This window comes from Lissotriton vulgaris, chromosome 8, assembly GCF_964263255.1.
Source record: "Lissotriton vulgaris chromosome 8, aLisVul1.2, whole genome shotgun sequence".
Taxonomy (NCBI): Eukaryota; Metazoa; Chordata; class Amphibia; order Caudata; family Salamandridae; genus Lissotriton; species Lissotriton vulgaris.
This window is the reverse complement of record NC_141696.1, coordinates 1,457,225,368-1,457,250,314: the sequence shown is the minus strand read 5'-3', so window position 1 is coordinate 1,457,250,314 and position 24,947 is coordinate 1,457,225,368. Positions and strand designations below refer to the sequence as shown.

At 44.8% G+C, this 24,947-nt stretch overlaps 1 long non-coding RNA gene across 1 annotated transcript; it reads left to right on the top strand.

The window, feature by feature from the left end:
- Positions 1 to 23,811, top strand: LOC147698918 (uncharacterized). Its single transcript, XR_015299240.1, has 5 exons — positions 1 to 144; positions 5,093 to 5,139; positions 5,730 to 5,765; positions 19,810 to 19,888; positions 23,708 to 23,811. It is a non-coding gene; the product is annotated as an uncharacterized LOC147698918 (long non-coding RNA).
- Positions 23,812 to 24,947: the final 1,136 nt, after the last annotated feature.

The window sequence follows — 24,947 nt, the reverse complement described above, 5'->3', positions numbered from 1 at the left end:
GCAATCCACATCCAGACTCTGACAAACAGACTGAATTAAGGAGACTGCATTAAACCATGGCTCAGAAGGTGTTCTATGGCGTGGCGCTTGTCCTTATTATAGGAGTCATGCTTTTGAATGTACAGCCTGCTGAATCTGCCCCAGGTAATGTATAATCAATGTATCCACATTGTGTAGTTCGGCCAACTGGAAAATAAGGTTAATCAAGGCAAAAATGTAGGCTTGCCCATACCTTCTGGGGGAAAAAGCGAACACAAAGGTGATTAGGGTGTAACACAGAATTAGATTTTGGTTTTATTGTCACAAAATGTATTCCTTCATTTTTTCCATGTGGCTCATGGGTCCTTTCTTATTAGCTAAGAGTCGAAAGGTGTTTATTCCAAGGTAGCTCACATCTGGAGGGTCTTTGAAAGAGTCAGCAAAATAAAACTATGTTTAGGGTATGTTCTGGCAAAATGCAATAACATTTGAACACTCTAATAAATGATTTACGCTAGTAGCTCTGTCATGTCCCAAAAATGAAATCTATACCAAGACTTTATTGTGACATTGACTGTATGACCTTTTTTAAAAACTCTCGGTTTTTCAATCTTAAAAGTGGTGTCAATTGTGCAATTAAAGATGGCAACTAGAGTTGTGAAATGTTGGGTTAAAATATCAAAGTGTGAAATTCAGAAAAGGCAGTAGTAGTTGCACAGCAGATGCATGCCCTCAAGCATGGTGAAATTCAATGCACTGCACTGGGGTTTGAATGGGGATCTGTATAGCAGGTGTGGAGGTATTGAGGCAACACACACTATGCGGTTCACTCTTTCAAACTTTATGAGATGATCTGTCATTAGCAATGTAAGTGTCTATGGTACTTATAGAGCCTGACCCTTGTCAAAAAGCAGCAGAGTGCTCTACTAGGTCACAGGCAAAGATATCATGGCCAAGTGATTAGAGAGGGGCTGGTATGGAGGGGGACTATTAGTGCCCCATGATCAATGGATCTGACTTCATCCCAAGACAGCAACTAGGTACAGAACACGATCTCCCTGAGTTGTGTAAATGTATTGTTGTTATTTACTCATTCATGTCTAATCTCTCTATGCTGACGGTTAAGGCTGGTCTTCACAAAACCACCTCCAGTGGAGGCAGTACACATCAATTTGAGTGCAAAATGTATAACTTTAGACTTGAGCTTTTCCCCTTTACTAAAAATCTACTCAAATAAATTATAGCTGAAGGCAGAGAATGCTCTCTCTAGTCTTCAAAATTGTATCATTCTTATTTTAAACAGATGAAGTGGTAAAGAGAATAGAAGTGCTGGGCAAAGAGAAAAGGAAAGAGAATGGTACCATTACCCAGCATAAAACAATGTGACTAGGCCCCTTGTTTTGTAAACAGCTATCTATGAAAAGCAGTACATTCCACAGCACCAGTTATCTAAACATGGAGTGAACGAGTACCAAATGTGCGCTCCATCCCCCTTAAAGGATGCTGGCTCTCTAGCTCATTATGGACCTCAGTGGTGGAGCCATAATAGAGCAGTAGTGTCAAAAGGCTCCAGCATGTCAGCTGAAGCAGGGACAGTGAGACTGCTGCTGGGGTGTGCTGGGCTCTAATACCACCAGCTCTTGTAAGAACAGGACAGCCAGCATGGGTTCACAGGCAGCGGTTACATAAGGCACAGCTTCTTCTTGACGGTTGTAGTCCACAGGTGTATTCTGTGTGCAGGCGGTCTACCTCATAAGGATTGAAATCCCACAGAGTTTCTCATCTTTCAAGTAAAGGAGATGTGGGGTGGAGGGAATGATACTAGCGCTGCAGCAGTGGCATGCGGATCGTGCACCCGGCAGGGCCAACACTTCTCACCACGAACAACAGCAACTACCTTCATGACTATCTCACTCTAAATTTGTTTTGTTCTTACTCCTTCTTCTCAATTTTTCAACAACTCAAACCTAATGTTTTTGCGTAACAGTTTCATTTTCTCTCTTTATCCGTTCCCCGAAACAATATGCCAACTCATTCATTCTATCTTCTCCTTAAACCCCTCTGTCAATTCTCTTCCACTCATTTGGTGATTGTGCATGTCATGTCACGTGTGTGATTATCTCCTGCTGTCCTACCTTTGAGCATGTGGCGACTGGGATACGGTCACTCTCACTCTCCTCATCTGAAAATTAACAGCATACAGTGATAAAACCTGCTCTGCATGTGTAGATGGGTCCATTACACCTGCTTTAGTGAATGTCTCAGTGAGTTCAACCCCACCCTTCTTTTCCATTGGTGGCACACCACAGTGTCCGCTTTTATAGTTATCCTTTCGGGAGCAATGAGGACAATTCACATTTTGTTCAACCTAAATGCTCACCAAGCCCCTGCAATTCCCCGACAAGGTTAATCCAAGTACCCAATATGCAAAATGTTTGTCCACAACCTAGCATTCATATGCTTGCATTTAAACCTTTGAGTCACCGATAACTGGCTATTTGCTATTGCGTGAGTTGACTACAGCTAATAACACATGTTGATTTTCAATATGGTGCTTGTATGAGAATGTGAATACGATTTAGTGTTTCTGCCCTCTTCAAACGTTTGTACAGTTAGCAGAACCCTTCTTCGGTTTGGTGTTGCGTTTTCCATGCAAATGCTATGCTCATGGGTAACAAATGGTTTCAAGTTAGGAGTGAATTTTAGGTGAAACTCCAAATCAAATATAGAAAAATCTAATTTCTCATCACCTTTGGATTCATTGGTGCAAATTATTCACTTTATACGCCCTGTTGGGATCTCATTGTAGACATGGAAGACAGACCACCTTTGGCAAATCTTGATATCTTATTATCTTATGTTATGTTATTCAATACCTGCCAGAACTCAAACTACAAATAAAGCGGTTCAAAAGGGGGTGGTGATGGACGGAGCATCTGAACCAATCAAACACTCACACCCAGTCAACAGATATGGGTTTAATCCATCACTCTGCCACCCCAGTTCAGACATGGCCATTTGCAAATCAGTCTGACCCTGTGCCTCATGGGAACAGTCCAACCCGAACTGCCAAGCCATGCCTTCCCTGGACCAGAAACAAGCTTCCTAGGACCGGTTTCTGGCATTACAGCCGTCTTCAGCCAGGTTTGCTTGAATCCAGTGGCAAAGTGAGCAAGGGACTCACGTCTGAGCATACCCTGCCAACTCATGGCGAACAAAGCAGTACAAAAGGGGGTGGTGATGTGTGGAGCATCTGAAACAATCAACCACTCACATCCAGTCAACAGATCTGGGTTTAATCCATCACCGTTCTTTAGCCCACTCTGCCACCCCAGTTCAGACATGGCCAAGCTTTTTAGGACCGGTTTCTGGCATTTCGACGTGGGCCCCTTGCTTACTTTACCACTGGATTCAAGCTACCTTAGCTAGGATTGTGGTGCACTAACATCTGCATCTCCTTGCTCAAGGCATGTATAAATCTGGAGTTTGTGACCTCATTGCTGCCAGGCAGAATGATCGACTGGAGACATTTCTAGAGCTGTGGAGTTTGTTCATAAGAGGCCCCAGGACTAGACCATATAACCTGGTACAAATGGACTATGAGGGATCCGATATACCGTCTTAACCATGGGATTAATCAGGGGAACCTGTATTGAGGCTCAAGAATACTTGTCTGCAATTAGCTAACAGACTTTCTCAGAACAAAAGATAATGGACACCTGAAAGGTAGGAAGGTTCCCTACTAACACACACCTCCTTTCTTTTTACCGTTCACCACCTCGCCTCCCCGTCCCCCTACCTGGATTCCCTGCTTTTTATAGGAAATGGTTAGATTTACCCTCTATCAGTAAAAAGACAAAAGACAGGATGCTTTACCTTGCCATACATTGGACTTTGGAAGACTCCTATAGTCTTGTGCTTTTGAATAGTCCAGTAACTTGACCGTGTATGCTGACACGTTTGTTTTACAAGGCTTTACTTTTCTTACATGATACATGTAAAACCCAGTAGAAAAGTGTGACTGAGGGTAGATTGACTGGTGAATAAATTTCTACCTCTGACGACCATTATTAATGCTTTGCCTTCATTGGCGTATGTCTTCTTGACAACCTTTCTCTCAGTTGCTGCACTAAAATGTAATGCTGTTAATAGCGACACAATATCAGTACATGAACATTACTGCCCTGTTCTTCTAGGGATTGTGTGACTTATCTATTGACAATCAATGTATAAGTTTAGCTTAACTATGTTAATATTCCAGGGTTCCAGGTTAGGTTCACTTTATCCCACCTCAAGAAAATCCTAAGAACTTAGGGGCATATTACCAACAACTAGCGATACTTTTTGTCTCTAACTTGTTTAGAGACAAAAATAATCGCCGCACATCGGCGATTTTTATCGCAGATAAACCTTGCTATTAGCAAGGTTTATCGCAAATGCGATAAAAAACGTCCGCAATGCATGAATATCGCTGAAAAGTCAGCGATATTCATGCATTATCGAGCAAATGCTCTTAGCCATGTTATCCACCTCCCATTGGATAACATGGCTAAGAACTGCTCAGGGCAGGTGTTAGCTTTTGGAGATATTCGCGCATAGCGCGAATATCTCCAAAAGTTGGTAATAGTAGATAGCGATGTTAGGGACTGTTTCCAGTCGCTAACATCTTGGCACGCCCACTTTGCATGTCATTAGTGATAAATATCACTGACATGCAAAGCGGGGCCCAAGATGGTCGCTATCTCCTATTAGCTGTCACTAACTGGTGTTAGCGACAGCTTGGTAATAGGGAGATAATTTTATCTCCACTTTCTTGGCTTTTAAAGCTAAAAAAGCGGAGATAAACCCCCTTGATAATATGCCCCTTAGTTTAGTTTTGGTATCGTCCTTGAGAGTTTACTCCTTCCGTGAACCATTTTCAGCATGGTTAAAAAATGAGACATTAAACCAAGTACCTTCGAATTTGCCTTTAGCCAGAAAATCAGATAATATCCTTTAAAAATAAGTATGTGCTTCTGTTGGATTAGTGCACTAGCACTGATGTAATTCTGTCTTTGCCAGGATCACGAGAGAGTGTATTGGTCAAACTCTGTCTTTTCTTTTTCTCCTGCAGAAACTCGAGAGTCAAGGCTGGGTGATGATCGTGCTTCAGGATTGCGTGTATGTATTGCAGGTTTTGTAGTCGTGGTTGTCAATGATGGTCCCAATGGGGGCAGAGAGAGGGGTGAACCACACTGTGCCCATTGACCAATTAAGCCAGGCAAGGCCTTGTGGCTTGGGGGTAGCAATTCTCCCACACAAGTGCAAGGATGGCTGCCAAGTCAAGCGGTCATGTCAAGAACCTGAGAATTCTTGTAAGATCTTCATCACTCTCACATCTAATAAGCATTGACAGAACCCATGGAATCTTGAGAGCCAACATACATTGGCAATGTACACACTTCAAACAGGAAGGGGGGGGGGGGGTCAGCACTGAAACCATATTTTGGAAAGGAAATAATTTGAGGAGTAAATTCACAGTTATTAGATTCAATCCCTTGGTCAGGTTGTACAGTCTTTAATCAGTCTGCACTGTATAAGTATAAGTGAACCCTCTTTTATTCTGCTTGGTTATTCTTCACAAGGCAGTAGTTGTAGGGGAAGTACTTTATAGTACATCACAGTTTCCTTATAAATTATTATTGTCATTGATTTAGTTGTCGTAGCGCAAAACCATTGTTATGTCTTCTTCTTGCTCTTCTTCTTTTCAGGCTAACCGGCCGGGAGCCGAGGAAGGAGAGTCAGAGGTATGTATTGTATCCTGGAGTAAAGATATTGTTCATCTCCACTCTTTCTTCTATCTTGTATCTCACTTCCAACAATAACTCAGTAAGCATTATCTAGTCCTCTGTCACTTTCAGAAAGACTGGTCTTTACTCTATAGTCCTTTATTGTTTCCTCTGTCCTTCCCTTTCCTATGAATTCATGTTAATTATGTTCTAGAACGTTTTGCTTAAAAGAAAAATATATACAAATATTAAAATCCTTTGGCCGGTATAATTCTATCTAGCCCCTTGACTCGTACTAAATATGAAACTCAAACTAATTTCAAAAGGAAAACCAAACTTGGCGCACCAAAAAAAGATATAATAATCGCCACTCTTCTGTTATTGTGACGTATTATTCTGCCAGTCTGTACTTTACTTACTCAGCCTTTCCTACACCACTGCCCAGTCTGGCCGCCTCTTCCCAATCCATACGAAGGTGTGATCATGCTCCTGGCTTGGCCACACCCCTCCAGAAGCATGGCAGAATGGAGTGCTTCTCCCGCTAGTTCCCGCTCCTCCCTGTTCTGTTTCCCTGACTGCTGCAAGTTTGGCATGTGTGTCTCTGTAAGATTCTCTTAGCCCGGAGGTCTCCAGTCCAGGGTCCGATTGGAAAGGCGGCCACTCAGGCAATGGCTGATAGGCCGATATCCAAATTTCAGCTGTGGGCTGCTTTTATGGGCAGCCTTGGGGGGCGAGTTGGGAGGTGTCTGTGTTGCTCAGATGCCGCCAGTGGCCCTGTGGGTGCCTGAGAGGCCTTTCTGGAGGCAGATGGGCGTCCTTTACCTCCCTTTTATCAACGGGCAGATGTGTCACTCCCTTTCTTTCTCTGGCTGGCCCATTTATGTATGTATATTGAGCAGAGCAGGGGGCCTGAGCGGATGTGGCCTCACTTCTTTTCAGGTGTTTCATCAGTGTGAAATAATCTGTGCATTTTTTTTATCTACTTGAAGTTAAGAAAACATTCCTCTGCCAGAGACACCCCTCCCCCTTTTTTTCATAAAACTTTAAAGCAGTGTTTTGCGGAAAGGCAATATACAAAATGAGAGCCACTTTTTTATAGCGTGCAAGGGCCGAATTTTAATCTCAATCCAACCCTGCTCCAGTCCCGCTATATCTGTGGACTCCTTAAATCGAACCCTGTACCAATCTATCTCTAGATTTCTAGTCAAGGTCCCATCAAAGAAATCAGCTACTGTCTTTCCGGATCGTGTGTTTCCGCACTTCCCGCTAGTTTGGTGGTTTCTGATCTTGGCATCACCTTCTCTCTCTTGCTACCCTGCATTCTTGTCAGTCTCCTCCCACTCTTGTAGTATTGTTCCCTGTCTCTTTCTCTGCTATCATCCCAGTTCTGTAAAAGAAATGTCCTTCCTTCCTTCGTTTCTATTCCCAGGGCTTTAAGTGGGCCGGGTCTCAAGGGGTCTGAGCACCGGCAGTTTTTTAAGGGGCCCTCGAAACGGGTCTCTATCGGGCTCTGTTTTGAGCCCTGACACAGGCAGTCCGTTTTTTCCCCAGACTGCAGTGACAGCTGTTTGCTGTCACTGCAGTCTGGAAAAAAGTGCCAGGGCACAAAACAAAGCCTGATAGAGACCTGTTTCGAAACAGCAGGCACATGGATATGCTCTGCTCACACTGCTGACTTCTCAGTAGTAGAGAAGTTACAGCATGACGTCATGCCAGGTGAGCGTTGTGGGGGAAGGGAAATCCTTTTAAGAGTCATTTTCTTTCTGTATTTCCCTTCTCCTTCTGAAACTCAGGAGCAGCAACATTGTGGTAGGCTCACCAGGGATTTAATTGGAAGCTTTGTCAATATTATATACAAGTCATAGTTGCAGCTTGTTTATCTTCTGCAAGTAATAACCATTGACAAAGCCAATATCCCTTACTTAATGTAGGTATTATTATTATTATTATTATTATTTTGGAAGTTTGTAAAGCGCCTGATTACGCACCCCGGCGTGTCCCCGCGCTAGGTGAGAGAGTATGAGGTGGCCAGATAGGGAGGGCTATACAAGTGCTAACCTGAACAGGTGGATTTTGAGAGCTCTGCGGAACTTAGCCTCAGAAGGTTCTAGACGCAGCTCCAGCGGAAGCATGTTCCAGGTCTTGGCAGCACGGAGCCTGAAAGATCTGCCCCTCATGTGCGCTTTGTTAATTTTGGGGACAGTTACCAGGCCAGTGTCAGAGGATCTAAGCATCCACTCAAGTCTTTAGGGAGTGATAAGGCTATGCATAGGCTCAGGCGCCCTGCCCCCTATGATGCGATGACACGTGCATAGAGCTTTAAAAGTGATCCTTTCCCTAACAGGGAGCCAGTGTAAGGCCTTCAAAGCCCCTTTTGAGGCCGTTCTTCTCGGAAGCCTCAGCACCAGTCGGGCTGAAGCGTTCTGTAGCACCTGGAGGCTGTTGAGGCTTCTCACCGTAGTTCCCAGATAGATGAGGTTGGAGTAGTCTAATTGCGATGTTACAAGGGCATGCACCAGAGTCTGCCTGGCACCAACGGGGAGCAGGTCCAGAATCTTCCGCAGACTCTTGAGTATTCCAAAGCACATCCCTACCACTCGATCAATCTGGGGAGTGAATGATAGGTCAGAGTCAAACATCACCCCAAGGTTTTTGGCCTGCCGACAGGGCACTGGAGTGGTGCCTAGGCATGCTGGCCACCATGCCGAGGACCACACATCCGGACCACCCCCCACCACAAGCACCTCAGTTTTGGTCCCATTCAGCTTCAGGCAGATGTTAGACATCCAGGATGCAAGCTCCTGCATGCAAGCACTGAAGCTGGATGAAGCCACATCGGGTGCCTGTGACAGCGAGATGACAAGCTGTGTGTCATCGGCATATGACACTAATTGGATGCCATGGCTTTCCACAATGTTAGCTACGGGGGAAGCATATAGGTTAAACAGGGTAGGGCTCAGGGAAGAGCCCTGTGGAACCCCTTGATCCAAATTGAACATACAAGAGTAATGTTCTCCCTGTCTGACCTGAAAGCCCCTATTGGACAGAAAGGATTGGATCCACCTCAGCGCTGACCCTGTGACTCCACCCTTGTTTAGACACTGTAGCAAGGTGAAATGTGCTACAGTGTCAAAGGCTGCGCTTAGGTCAAGTAAAATGAGGGCCATCGTCTGTCCCTCATCTACCCCTTGCCTAATGGTCTCAGTAGCCATAAGCAGCGCTGACTCAGTGGAGTGACGTGAGCGAAAGCCAAACTGAGTGGGATGGAGCAGATTGGCTTTCTCAACATAAACCATCAGCTGAAGATCGGCCACCTTTTCTGCCACTTTGGCCAGGTAGGGGAGGAGTGAAATAGGACGAAGATTATCCAACCTGTACCAGCTAAGATTAGGCTTTTTTTGAAGCTGCAGTACTACTGCTTGCTTCCATCTTTTAGATACTGTGCTCGATTTAAATGATAGATCTAAGACATCCCTAATATAAGGCTCAAGGACCACAATACTCTCGGCAAGTAGTTTCGTTAGGTATGATATTGCTTGTATCAAATATCTGGATGGAATGACAGAAACAGCAAAATACAAGTCGGGCAGCACACTATGCTAAGCACAGATTTTTTGCGTAAGTGATTTAAAGCCACACCCCTAATTACACTGACCACGCCCCTTTGAGAGACCCCCCAGTTTTTTCATCCCACTTAAAGCCCAGTCTATTCCTCCTTCTTTACCTTTCAGCTTTAATCTTGCTTTTCCTTCCATTCCAGGGGTCGATGTCATTACAGACTATTGCCTTACCTTCTTTTATATATTCCCAGCATCCTTACACTTTCCTGTTTACACAGGGAGCTTTGACCAACTTGCGGAGTCCTTGAGTACTTTGGTTTTACATGATTAAACAGTACAGAACGACAAAGCATGCAGACAAGACAAGTAATCTTAAGAAAGCATATGCTCACTTGCCATCGAAACCAAGCAGCACCCGACTGGTGATATTCCTCAGGCCTAAACCGGTCTTGGGTGTAGTGTGCCTCTCCTGAGTGCACCTAAGCAGGAAACAGCCGGCAGGAATGTAGTAGCAGCTTCTTGAATGATGAGTAAGCTCCACATGCATAGGAGAGAGGTCTGCCCAGTTCCTCGACCACAGTAAACTGTCCTCAACAGAATGCTCAGGCATTGAAACCAAACCATGTCACTCACTAACAATGTCACGTTCCACGTTCCATGTAGAACTTAATAAGTATACAAACCATAACATTGGGTTGCTTGAGGACCTGACTTTGCAGTTTGGACTGGACTGTGTGTTGTAACCTCCTCCTCCTCCTCACCCACCCCTCTTCTTTCTCCCGCCTTGGTACAACCCACTCTGCCCTCGGGAGTGCGTGTTAGAATGTTCAAGTGTGAGAGTCTGCCGCCAAGCTGGGAGCACCTGTTACTCATGAACTAATAAAGTGTACTTGGAAACCCTTAAATGTAGTGGCTCATTACTACATTTCATGGCGACGAGGACGAGGAGCTGAGCCAGGGTCAGTTGGGTGTTTTCCCCCCTGGAAAAGTTGATGCTTGGGCGGAATTTTGAAATTAAATAAAGTACTCACCAATTGATATCGAAGATCACAGGACAACAGGCAAACCGGTAATCCAGGCTGTATCATCGTGGCGCTCCCGTGGAGGGACGTGAAATCATCGACTACGGAAATAGAAAGAAGTCGAGTGTGAAGCCTCGGTGAAGGTGAGAGGGTGCCGAGTGGAGAAGAGGAACGTTCCCTTCTCAATTGAAGTCTGGCGATATCTGTGCATCTGGTAACCAGTGCTCCCTGGGAGCAACCAGCGTAAGAAGAGTTGGGACAGCTGATTGTGAAGTAACGGTGACAGAACGGTCCGGCAGTGGAACACGGATTTCTTACAACAGTGGAAGCTGACGCTGAGGTGGAGCAAGTGAGGAGGCTCGTCTTCTTTTGGAGTGGAGCGGGACTGCTGGGGGCAGCGATGTGTAGGCATGGTTCGCCTGTGATGTCTGAGGGGTCGTCACGGTCCCCGACTGCAGCAGTTCTCGCTGACTATCCGTCCTGGTGACTGAAGCGGGGCAGGCTTCACCCAGACTGGTTACCGACCGGGAGCCAAGGCTGAGCGGAAAATATTTTATCCTCAAGATAAAGAACATGTCAGCGGAAATGAACACCCCTGTAAAAGAGTAGATACGGCAACGTGCAGTGTTTGCCTTTCACGGAGGGAGAGGTAGTACACAATTGGGAGAGAAAGGAACAGCGCACTTGCGTTAAACAACCGCAAGGTCGACTACAGGAAGTTCCTGTTCTGCAAGCGAGAAATAAACAGAGGACTCCGCAGCACAGAGGTGAAGGCGCAAGGAATCAAGACGGGTCCGCACCTGAGGGATTCGTACCAGGCTAAGAGGTGAGCCGAGGAAGCTGTTGGAGCAGAAAGGGTGCAGAGCAGGGAAACAGTCGTATCTCTCTTTCTGTGAAGTAGATTTATCCGAGGCGGAGTGTGCGACGCACGAGACAAGGGTGAGTGACAGCAGTGGAAACACTGGGAGGAGTGTACAGCGGAACCCAGGGTGAAGTGATTTCTGAAAGGAATTGGTGACGGCGTGTGATAGGTGTGAGGTCACACCTGAGGTACAGGGGCGTAGCGAACCCTAATTCCTGTGAGAGAAAGTTAACAGTGGCAGCCGATTGAGTCATATGTGATATCTGAGAGGATCAGGAAGGTGTGTAACCCCTGTGGTCCCGGAGTAAACGGAACTGAATATGCGAAGGGAAGCAGTGTGAGGAAATTAAAAAAGGGACAGAGGGAACAGAGGGTGCAGCGAACCCTAGTTCCTGTGAGGGGAACCAAACTGAGGCAGCACTTTGAGCCGTTTGAGATATCTGAGAGGAACAGGGAAGGTGCGCAACCCCTGTGGCCCTGGGGTAAACGGAAAAGTAAATGTGAATTGAAGCAGTGTGAGGAGATACAAGAGGAACAGAGAGAACAGAGGGTGTAGCGAACCCTAGTTCCTACGAGTGAAAACGAACTGAGGCAGCACGTTGAACCGTTTGAAACATCTGAGAGGATCAGAGAAGGTGTGTAACACCTGGTGTCCAGTGGCTAATAGAACTGAAAACGCGAATGGAAGCAGTGTGAGGAGATCCAAGTGGAACAGAGAGTGCAGTGTACACTAGTTCCCGGGAGTGAAAACTAACTGAGGCAGCATATTGAGTCATTGGTGATATCGGAGAGGAACAGGGACGGTGCGTACCCCTGTGGCCCCGCGGCATCCCGCCGTTTGTAATGGCTGGAAGGATCAGGAACGGATTTTAACCCAGGTTGCCACGCAGAATACGGAACAGAAGCAGCGAGTTGAAGCCGCGGGAGGATATTCAGGAGGAACAGAGGGAGAGGCTAACCTCTGGTTCCTATCTAGAAACCCATCGGAGGCAACGCGTTGAAAATGCTGGAGGATATCTCGGAGGAGCAGGGAGTGCAGAGAACCGCAGTATAGTGCTCGGTAATTACGCTGAGGAAGCACGTCGTGTGGGGAGCTTTGAATCTTCAGGTGATCTGTGACCAGGGTACTGTGACCGTTAGCACACAAGCGTGTTTGGAAGACCCCTTTAGGGCACTTAAGGTAAAGCAGAGAACCATATCGCCTGTTCATTAACACCATGGCTTGAGTGAACAAACCTCTGGTACCAGGAGCCACCGAGTGGCCAACTTGTTGGTGACTAAACACCATATCACCACTTACTAGAAAATTAGGGAGGAAAATAAAAGAGAGAAAACAATACTAATGGGCGATTTTTCTCACTCTGAGTCGTCAAGGAGGGAATGGAGTGAGTGGAAAGAAGATTGGGAGGAATATACATCAGTTTTGGAGGAAGAACAAGCACCTCTCACCTCAGAGGAAAAGGCGGGAAAATTAGTTAAGTGTCTGGGAACAGGAGAAATGAAAAAGTACCACGAAAGGGAAAAGGTGGACATGAAAGGTACTGCCCGAAATATTTATGAGAACATGTTGAAGGTGTTGAAGGCACATCATACACAAGCCTCGTGTATTAAGGAAATAAAAGATGAAATGTACAAGGAAGGAATGGACACCAAAAAGGGAGTTGAGGTGAGCGGATTGAACCCGGTGTGTACCATTTTCATAGAGGAAGTAACGACAGAAAGAAGCTCCGAATATGGGACTCTTAATAGTCTGGTAACCCTGAGGGAGTGGAATAACAAATTTGAGAAAAAATGTGGAAACAAATTGAAGGAGGCCAACACATGCCTGAAAGCGTACGCAGGGGAAGACATTAAAATGAAAGTATACATAGACATGGAACTAATGTACAAGAGAAGTAAGACTACCAGTAATAGATATACAGCTGAAGGAGGACCCACCATGCAAGGGTGGATGGATCAAAAGAAACTGAGAATATCTTTTAAGGGAAAAAGAGAAGGACTCAAAGATGAACCGACACTGATAAGTAGCACGGATGAAACTAAGGGTGAAACATGGATCACTCGCACGTCAATGTCTAAGGGTTTGGTGGCTTTGCAAGATGCGACAAGCAATAAAGCATGGGGAAAAGATGTAGCAAAGGACAATCCAAGGAAAAAAACAGAAACTTGCCAAGGTTGGATGGACGAAAGAGAATTACAAAGGAAATGCGAGAATAAAGGACGTGGTGAGGAAGGTGCGAAAAACGGAGAGTTCGCGAGTAAGGGAGAGCGCACTACCAGTGCAACTAAGGAGCGAGAAAAAATAAAATGTGAGAGTGAACACTTCAATCACAGGGAGAAGAGGGAAAGTATCCCATCAGCTGAGTTCAGGACTATAAAAAAAGTAGAATTTGTGAAATATGTTAGAAAGAAAAGACAAGAAAGCTTAAGTTCGTTAGAGGAAAAGAGTGAGAATCGAGCAAAATTCTTTCAAAGGCCTTACAAGGGTAAGAGGGAGTATGAGAGTAGGGAAACGCAGAAAATACTTCAAGGTTCCCCAATAAGAGGACTGTCAGGGAAGAAGGGTCCTCTTGATAATTTGTGTAGTATGCAGGAGAGTCATGACCTAGGAAGCACTTCTGAGTTCGGCCAGGAGAGTCAAGGAAACGAGCAGGATGACCGACGGGGGACAGCAGAGACTGATGCTAAAGTTCCGGAGCACTTTGAAATGGAGTTCGTTAATGGTCAGGACTCTGCTTACGGTCAAGGAAAGGAGAGTAGTAGAAGGACCAGACCAGTCACCGGGGATGACAGTGAGAGAGAGACTTATCTTGTCAGAGGGAACAAAAGGGGGGGTGTCCGGGCCCCAGATACTGTCCAAGGGAGGAAGCAGCGTGGCCGCCAAGATCCTCCTCCTCGAGGGGGATGGAAAGACTAGTAGAGGAGTTCTCAACTTCAAGTTGGAAGAAAATGTAATCTTGTTCACGCCAAGAGGAACCTTGGAGGAAAGTTAGGTGGCACTCGTTTCTGCCTGGTGCCTATATCACTAGACCCACCCCACCGTTAACAGAAGTGCAACGGCGAGGAGGCGCAAGCTGACTCTTAAGGTTCGGCACAACCGCCAACATCCATTGCAAAATATGGAGGTTCAGCCTCTGCGAGAATGGTCAGGACTCTGTGCGGGACCTAGCTGACCAAAGGAACCCAAGGCTCCATGCCATCAATTGTCGGTCCTATACTGAAGTCAACGAGATGGCACTATAGTCTGTTGTTCATTGTTTCTTGGTTACAGCTCAAATTTTTTCCTCCACTGAGGTATACTATACTGATTCCCTGTTGGTGATTTAATGTTCCGTTGATCCAGCTTCCACTTTCCTTTCTCTTTTCTTTCCCCCCTTTTCTTCCCTGCCTCCATGCCTTCTCCCCTCCCATCTTTCGCCTCCCCGCTCCCCCTCCTGTCGCATACTCTCATTTTTCTTCTCTCCTTAAGGGGGAAGGTGTGTTGTAACCTCCTCCTCCTCCTCACCCACCCCTCTTCTTTCTCCCTCCTTGGTACAACCCACTCTGCCCTCGGGAGTGCGTGTTAGAATGTTCAAGTGTGAGAGTCTGCCGCCAAGCTGGGAGCACCTGTTACTCATGAACTAATAAAGTGTACTTGGAAACCCTTAAATGTAGTGGCTCATTACTACACTGTGTCATGATCTGTTGCCACAATAAAGCAGCAAAGGTCAAATTTCTAACCCCCTGGTGCAAGGGCTCAGTTTAAAGCAGCATTAGGAATTAGAAATCCAGTTGGACTGCAATCTATATTCAGGTCAACTCACTGAGCAGTTCTGTGTAGGAGGTGTTTCCTGGTCACGTTCAGTCCCACTAAATGAGTTCATGGACACAGTGGGATGACAAACCCTCAATAATAGGTACCAACATACAGGAGATGAAACTTTAAAACGTTCTGAAACTCAAGTCTAGTGCATCAAGCGTTAACAGTAAACAAGCAGAAAGAGAATATGAATGCAGGTGTATATGTCATAGTCAACAAAAAAATATGGACATTCCTAACATGGCTAGCAAGTTCCTAGCATCCTAACACCCTATTGCTGCTTCTAAGCGTTATGCTAAACATTAGCAAAAAATAGTTTATAAATTAAGAGGCATATTCACAACGTCACTTTTAGTGACACTGCGGCGCCGATAGAGCCTTCGCCTTATTTAGCAAAGCAGCGTTAAGCCACTTAATCTGGCCTTTCGCTGCCTTGTAAATAAGGCACCCTTTCAGGCTGTACTTAGCGTGAAAGGAGAGGGCAGTGGGTGATGCTGTGGGTGTTCCACTGCAACACCCATTGATTTTGACGCTGACCCCTATTTACAAGGGTGGTGTAAATAGGAGGCAGCACGAAAATTAAGACCACGGAAAACCTGGTGTTAAACAGGCAAAACGAGGAGAAATTTTTATTTATCCTTGTTTTTTCTGTTTTCATGTGTGCGGCTTTGTGCGGCATACATAGAAACAGCAAAAGGCAATTGATTGTTTATGTGCAGGAAGGTGACCTTTTCTGCACATAAACAATTTTTAAAAAATAACGTTTTGCAACTTCTATGTGTGTTGCATTAGGCAACACACATATAATTACAAAACGCCATTTATAGATTGTTAATGTGCAGGAAGGGAAGCAGTCATGCACATAAACAATTTTCCCCTCAGCGCAGACACCCTTGCATTATGGGAAATGCAGGGCTGCACCACATTATTTCTGAAGTGGCAGAGTGCAGCGTTAAGCCAAGGAGGCTAATGCCGTGCTCCGCCACTTCATTGTAAATATGCCCCCAAGTTTCATACGATGCATCTCATAGCCATTCTGAAGCACACCTCTTGCATACGAATGATCAGCAGTGCTCGGCTCCAGGAACAGCTCAGACTGAGGATAGTTGATGCTGCAAACCAGATCAGCTTCAAGCTTCATAGTTCTGTCGTGAGGCCTTTCGAATTAACAATCAGATACCTTGGTTTAAATATAAATCCTTGAGTATATGGGTGTGTGAGTATCTGTATGTGTGAGGGAAATGCAATGTGAGTAGCTATATTGGTGAATGAGAGGGTGTGTCAGTGGCTCTCTAGTGGAGAAGTGTTATATAGAAAAGAGAAGTGTGGCTCACTGGTTAGAGCAGGCAGACCCTGAAGCAGAGGTCAGACCCGGGACCAGGGTTCAATTCCCGACGCGGCAGGATCTTGAGCTCAAATGTCCACAGACTCGATAATTCTTGCTTCGGTGCCTGACCTAATCAGGGGTTCACACTCTGCAACTCTGGGCATTAAGCTTGCTTAATCTCCACAACGGCCCCCCACGGCGGGATGCCTGGCTTTCACCTTGGGGATGCCCTGTAGGGGTTATCTCACAGGGAAAAGCCAGGACGGGTTCCCAAGGCAAGCGCTTAGAGACCCCTGGGTGATAAGCGCTATATAAATCCAACATACAATACAATACAATACAATGGGTGAGTGAGTGGTGGTGTCAGTGGCTCTCTGGGAGGGTATCTGGGTGTGTAGTGACTGTATGGGTGAGTGAGTGGATATCTGAATGGCTATATGAGTGAGTGACTGGGTGTGTAAGTGGCTGTATGAATGAATGAATGAGTGAGTGGGTGTTTTGGTTAAGTGAGTTGGTGTGTGAGCAGCTGTATCAGTGAGTGTCTGTGTGAATTGCTGTATGGGTGACTGAGCATGTGCGTGAGTGCTTGCATGTATGTGTGAATGGGTATGAAGTGATTATGTGGGTGTGTGAGTGCTTGTAAGAGTGAGTCAGTGGCTGTATGGATGAGCGAGGGTATGTGGAGTGACGGTGTAGGTAAATAAGTGGGTGTGTGAGTAGTTGTATGTGTGAGTGTGTGGCTATGTGAGTGACTGTTCGTCTGAGTGACTTGTATGTGTGGATGTATAGCTGAGTGAATGGTTGTGTGAATGGCTGTACTATGCGTGGGTGTGAGTACCTCTATACGTGGAGAAGTGTGGCTCAGGGGTTAGAGGCGGCAGACCCGGAATCTGAGATCGGCCCTGGACCAGGGTTCAATTCCCCGCCTCGGCGGGTCTTGGGCTCAAAAATTCCACGGACTCGATAATTCTCGCTCCGGTGCCTTCTCGACTCACGGGTTCACACTCTGCGACTCTGGGCAATAGCTTGCTTAATCTCCACAACGGCCCCTCGCGGCGGGATGCCTGGCTTTCACCTTGTGGATACCCTGCCGGGGTTATCTCACAGGGGAATACCAGGACGGGTTCCCTAAGCAAGCGCCGGGAAACCCACTGCGGGTAGCTGTGCGCTATATAAGCTCAAATACATTTACATACATTTACATTTATGGAGGAGTGAGTGGATATATGAAAACTCATCTGAGTCTGTGAATGGGTAAGTGAGTGGTTGTATGTGTGTTTCAATGGTAATAAGAGGGGGCGTGAGTAGTTCTATTCATGATGTCCTCTGAGGCATTTCCCTGTTTTTGTGCGTGCTGCAGAAAGCAGCACACATAGAAAGAGGAATAAACAAGAAGAAATTAGGATATTTCTCATCATAACACTTCAAATGGGGATGTGTAGCATTTCAACACCTTCCCAGGTTTACCAGTAACATAAATGTGGAAATGCACCAAAATCTATGGGTGGATGCATGGGACATCCACACTCCACCCATGGATTGCCACCCTGAGGCAGGGTAGCGCAGCGATGTGTTGTGCGACTCTGGATTTATCATGCCATGCAGTGCCATTCAAGATGGCCGTACACAGATTGATAAATTGAACGTAAGAGTTGTGTAGCTCTTGCGACCCATAGCGTGGAGGAAGGGTGAGAAACTCTTTAATAAATATGCCCCTAAGGCTCTACTAGTAGAAACTATCCCCCACCTCTAAATAAGGTTGCCTAACTGCGAGTTTGGAGGGGTGGAAATGAAAATGAGCATAAATCGAACACAGTTTTCGCACACTCTGCCATATTCTCAAAGAGTGGCTAAATAACATAAACTGACCTTTAAAATTCATCTTTAGTATTGGCATACAATTGTCTTGGTCTCATGGGGCCTCCATCCCTTGTGGAGCACACACTCATCCAAATCCTAAGAAAGGAGCATTAATTGACCACTCATAATGAGGGCCTGGGTAAGAACTGATAGTAATAGTGTGCTCAAATACAGGGGTGAGTGCAATTTGTACTCATCTCAAAGGTGCTGTTATGTACTCAGAGTCAAACATTATTTACACCTGTTTTTTTATTTACATTGGTGTGTGTTGGACAGGCCACATGAAGGGCTCGCTCCCTCCCCGCACGACCAGGCCCGAACCCGGCTCCTCAAGTGTTCCCCTCTGGGACCCCTGCCTCTGAACATCTCGACCTCATGGGCCCGATCCCCTACCGGCCCTCTCGCCCGACCTGGGCGCCATCTTGGACACAGCACCACGAGGTCGCGTGGCCTCCGATCGACCCTAACCCTGGGCCTGGCCAGGCCCCGACATCCCGGCACCACCATCCACCCAGGAGGTGAGCGGACTACTTGGCAGGTCAATGGGAGAAAGAGGTGTCGATGGCTCTCCCCCGCCAAGTGCTGATCACCCCCAGCTCCCCCAGGCGCTGGCTCCACCCCCCTGCTGGGTGTCTGGACTCCCTCATCCCGGACCTCCCGACCTCCAAGTGCGAAGGTCCGGACATCAAAGGGCGCCAGACCTATAACTGGGGCAGCTCCAGAGCAGGAAGGCAGTTGTATCCTGGAGTCGAGAGACGCAGTGAGGAACTCATCCTTGACGGACTACTGGCGCTGCCGTAGCCCTGCCTTGCGAACTATCGTCCTGCCTGCTGGCGCTGCCGCAACCTTCTGAAACCTTCATCGTCGTCGGGACCTGCTGGCGTGGCCGCGGACCGTTTGTAATCACCACCTTCATCGGGACCTGCTGGCTTCGCCGCGGACCGTCGCTACCTTCATCCATCTCGGGACCTGCTGGCTCCGCCGCGGCCCGATCATCTAGAACGCCGAGCTCGAGGATTGAGAGCTATTTCATCTATCAGATTGGTAACAAGACTGTCCCGCTACCCTTTTCCCAATCCAGAGACCAGAACCGAGGGGACCCCTGAGTCCAGACCTCCTTGTACCATTTTACCGTACTTAAAGATTTGCTTATAAAATATCGTTGAACCTTATCCTTGTGTGGTGTACGTCTGTGGGGGGGAAGTTACTTGTCTGTACGATCGCTGGAGACGGCTCTCCCCGGAGACCTCTCCCCCTATCCTCGGCCGACCCTCCCGGTCCGTCTAACAGTGTGTATCTTGCTCTGAACTATTGTGTGTGTTTAGATGCTTCACACTGAGTTGTTTCCTCTTGCATTAGGTACACTTGGAGCATGTATTCAATATAATTTACAATGATTTTAGTTTGTTGATTTTTAATTTTGTAATTTCATGGAAAATGAAAACGCATTTCTATTATCGTATGTTTGTGTCTTTTTTGATTAAGGTACATTGCCAGGTGCTGTCTTTAGAGAGTTAGCCTGTGTAGGTAGCTATACCTGATAATTGTATGACTTAGTTGCACTTTTTAAGCTTTGCAAAACTGCTACAAAACATGAGCTAACATATTAAAATCCCCTATTTCTGTGTACAGCAAGAGACAGAAGAGCTTGGACTCCTTCGTTCCCTGCAATTATAAAAGGGACGATTATTGGACCACTCATTCCAGCATGGTAAGCAAGGGGTCGCACGATAGAACCAGAAGTAGGTAAATGTAATCATATCATATATGCTTCATGATACCACTTTCCCTTCTAAATGAACCCATTTTGTGGTCAGAGCAAAGGGATCCCCTCATTTTGTGGTTGGAGCAGCAGAGTCACTTTGATCTCACTAACTATAACGGGTCAATACCTGGGGTGAATATGGGGACCATCCTGTGAAGGGCAAAATGTTCCATTCACATATGGCTACTGCTGTTGAAAACAGGACATAGTTTTAGATGGTGTCGTTGATTGAATTACAGCAATATATTATCCATTATTGAACATTATAATTGAGCAGTAAAAACCCACAAAACTACATTAGGCTTTTTTCCAAAACTACACTTTAAATTGTTAGGGAGAGAGCTGCCACCACCATGAAGATCAGAACCATAGCCACCTCACTGATCAAATATGCTCTGTGAGGTTCAAATTGTTAAATTGGCAACATTTGCTGTTTCCCAGTATCACAAGAGCTGGAAGATACACTGCCACCCACAAAAACAAGGAAAAATTAGTGGCTAGCATGATCTGCACCTTTGCTTTTCGAAAACAAATTGTAGTTGAATTGATTAGTTCCAACTTTCAAATCATGTTTCAAGAATGGTGCTCCTTAGCATACAAAATAAACAACAATTTTAAATTGATTAAGTCTCTGATATTGCCTTGATGGAAAAAGATAAAGCATAGTGTTTGTGGGGGAAATGAAAAAGTGAAATAATTATCAGCAAATTTGGGGAGCATTTAAAGCAGAGTGTTATTATCTAACTTCTTCTAGTTGAAGCAGAGTCTGGCTACTCGGTTCAGAAACCTCTAGAGGGTCGTATTTTATTTTTAAGTGGCCCATTCTTTGGGGGTTATTAAGAGTTATGGTGGGTGGTCTGTCATCTACCAGCAGGGTGGAGGTCATACATTGAGCCAACTTGGCAGAATACCGCCAGCCATATATAGAAATGCCTTCTTGCCTGGTGCAGACCTCAGTGCATTGAGAGGTGCACCGCCACTTTGATGGCTACTTTGAAGACACTGTAAATCTGCCGAGCAGCCGCCATGTTTCAGCTGGCCTCTTAGCTACCCTTTTTTTCAAAACTAACTCCCAAAGTGGGGGTTTGTATTTGAAAAACAGAAGACTAATAGCCCAAACACTCTGGGAGTTTGCTCCCAGGGTATGGGGTCAATTTGAAAAAAAAAATCTGTTGGGCAACCAGGCAATTCCTGGTGGTCCCAAACACGGAAATGTATGTGCAAGATTGCTTGGTCTCAATAGCACGAAAGGTCCGAGATATTTAGAACAATGGCTGGATATCTGTTGGAATATTGGTCTAATGTTTTCACCAGGGAGGCCTTAATTAGCCTTATTCTGGCTGCTCATCCAACTCTAAATAGAGAGGACTGGCAATCAGTTTGATGAACAGGGTACACCACCACCGTTGTGGCAGGGTACCCTATCCACTAAATTCAAAATGGCTGGATCCATATTAAATGTTATGACTCTAGTAAAGGATGACAGGCTGTTTAGTGCTCCTAGCCAGACAAACCTGTTAACCATTACATTTGCAGCCACAACCATGGTTTGGGAATTCTAAATTAATCATTCATTTGAGATTCAAGAACGAAAAATATAGAGGAAAACTCTAATGTTAAGGGACTTACTATCCTCAATTACAAAGTGCACACAGCTGAATCTACTACACAGCCTACCATATTATTGACAATTCTGTTTCTTTAAACCCTGGCCAAAGTAGCTCCTCCTGCCACGTTCTCTATTTCTCCTATCACCAACACTTAGACATCTATCTGCAGAGTTCACCAGTTAGCCAGCCTCTATCCAATCAACCCAGCCCTCTAATTGATCTACTGCTCCCTGTTCTTCATCATTCTCTTTATTGGTTTGGTGCTAGTTTTGTGTTATGTAAATTCACATACATACATTCAAGGATCCCTTGAAAAGTGCCCTTTGCAAGGAAGCCTTTGACGTTTTTTCAGACATCACCAGACTTACCAGAGAGATTGAGCCATACTCATTCCACAAATGCTCCACCAAGACTGTTCATGAACAGAATCCAAAAGCTGCAGATCTCTGACTTGTAACTGGCCTTAAATCTACCTGGTATCACACATATGGTCAATACACCCAACAGACCATCAACTCTGCAATTCACTGTTTAAGTAATGTACATACATAAATGCAGGCATCAGTCACTCTACCTACAAATGCAATTTGCAACTACATTTATAATACAGTGGTTGACTCAGTTTGAGAGATGGATACTTGCAAAGGATGATGCAAAATGAGGTTTGTGCAAGATTTATAAATATGATGCAGTCAATTCATGAAATGCAGGATAGAAGTGCTGAGAACAGGAATTGGGGCAATAACTGACTGGCAGATAATGGAATGACATGTTCAGCAGGTCAGCAGCTAGTGCACCCAGAGAAGCAATGAAGGAAACTCTTTTAAAGATAGCAGTAAATTGGAACTACATTCCAGCCCGAATATATCCAGTGCTTAATTTGAGCCTTTAGGTTTCCGCTGCTCAGAACCAGCACTTAATTGTCAAATCTGACCCTTGTGACAATCTGCTAAAGGGAGGAACAGAAAGGCTAATTTAGAGAAGACAGTAACAACAGTTAGTTATTAATTCAATATACATTAAAAATGACTGTTACCTGCCACACAAGCCATTCTAGGCAAAAATGAGATGAACATGTCTGAGTATTTTGGCAACCAAACTGAGGGAGATCACTTGTCCAAGGTACTTGAGGGTGCTTAGAATCACTGGATCAGAAAAATGGAATTGATAAGTGAAGCCCAAATTTGGGAAGGTATTAGAAATGCATTAAAGAAGAGTGGGTGGACAAGTTATGATCTAGATGGGATATGTGCAGTCACAGACATTTAAAGGGATGGCGATGGAATGGAAACATCTTTGGGGATGAATTAAGGGTGGATATTATTGTCATATGGAATATGTTGATGTTAACCAGATACATACTAGACCAGGGCAGAATTTGAATTTACACTTGTAGATTTCGAGCAATTTGCAATCTCCATAGAGTTCCGGACAAATTCTGTGAATCGCCACTTTGCATACTTTTTTCCTAGTTCAAGCAATGTGATTACAACAGGAAGAAAGTGAAAGCTCAAGCAAGCTAGCTGGCAAGCATTAACGTCATTTGGCATTCCCAAGCATGATTTTTGGTCGCTAGCAAGCCTTCCACTGTGATTTTCTATCACGAGTGGTCATGGGAGTAGCGAGGGTAAGAGTGCTGCTTCTCAGGTAGATTTGCACATCAAGAGGCAGGAAAATCAACTCGACTGGCCACATGCTCTTGCGCACCACGCATTGGCATTGTCACAGATATATCAGCATTGAATGAGCTACCGGCGTTAAATCGCATTGCAACAGCGTAAAATGCCTTATTTCCACACGTTGGCAGAATTCCGCAGAAACTTGCAAAGTTGTTGCGTGACTCTTTGGAATTACACTAAGTGAATATCCACGAGTTCCATCAACCCCTAAGTACAGAAACAATATACTGGACATTTTTTGGCTCCTGATGGTCAGTGCCGGCTGTTTGCATTTTCTGGAAATTAAATTAAAAGATTTTGACCCACAATTACATAATACAACAGTTAAACTGTACCCTCACCGCAAATAGTACCCACCACTAGATTTGCAAAGACCAAAACACCTTTTGCTGCTACCTATAATATGTTTTGTTTTCAGGAACATGATGGCCTGTTATTACAAGCTAATTACTATTAATATTTTTTTTTATCCACAGATTTCCATGACGTGAAATGTAAACTCAATGAGGCTGTCCCTCTCTACCAGCTTTTATTAAATTCATTGGCTGGCGAATTAAATAATAAATCATATTGAGATCTATCCTGAATGTGTTTTTGTGTTATTTTGTGTCAGACAGTGGGAATCACAAGATCAATCCATGATATCACTTCAGAGTTTCAGAAGATGCATCAAACTACGCCTTGTTTATTACCATGTAACTAATTATTTAATCATCTTTGATGCTTTTGTGTTTCATTCACATTCTTTTCTTTTAGGTTGGTACCATCATGCATGCAGCAGAATGCGACCAATATGCAGTGCATTTTGTACGCTATGCAAAGCACCACATTAACCCTAGATCAAATATACAAGGAAATGGTTCAGAACTAATTTTAAAGGTGTGCACAGTGAAGAATCTAGTGAGAAAAAAAATTCCAATGTCTAGTAGTAAAAGATAGTGTACATGTGTATGGCTAGTTTTCACAAAAGCTTGTGTGTAATAGCCAAAGCACTGACAAAAGCAGACAAATGTCAATGTCATGTAGACCCCATGCTTGCAAAACCATCAACTCATAATTATTTTTGTGATAAAAAAATGACATTTGGATACCAGAAAAGCCACAGTGTGTAGTGGGTCAGTTTCATAATGTCCAATGACAGCGATACCAATATTTCTTGAAAGATTCAACTCTATATTTTAAATCACTATGCCATCCTCTTATCATCCAATATTACATTATTCAGTATTACAGTAACTCCCAAAAATTTAAAATCATATAACAATGGAAAATAAGCCAGTTCATGACAGCTGACTGAACAAAATGTATTTTATATAGGTTACCATATCCAATTTGACATTTTAATCCCCCTTTATACCCTCCCTCATCATATGTAACACTCTGTAAAGAAAGACACACATTGCTCCCTATTATACAGAGCACAGAAAACCACTACTGTCCAAAAATAAAGAACACATTACTTAACTTATATAACACTATTTCTGGTGTATATCTATTTTGTAGTGATTTTTGTTGCAAGTTCATTGAGCAACCATTTTGGTAGTAAAGAAAAAGATTTGTTTATGTATAAAAAGAAGAACAAAGGAGAGGATGAGGAAGGGAATATGAAAAATAGTAGAGAGAAGAAGGAAGATGAGGGAGAGATGGAAAATGGAGGAGGAAGAAAAATTAAGATTGTGGTGAGTGCAAAGAGATGAAATGAGTTAAAGGTAACTA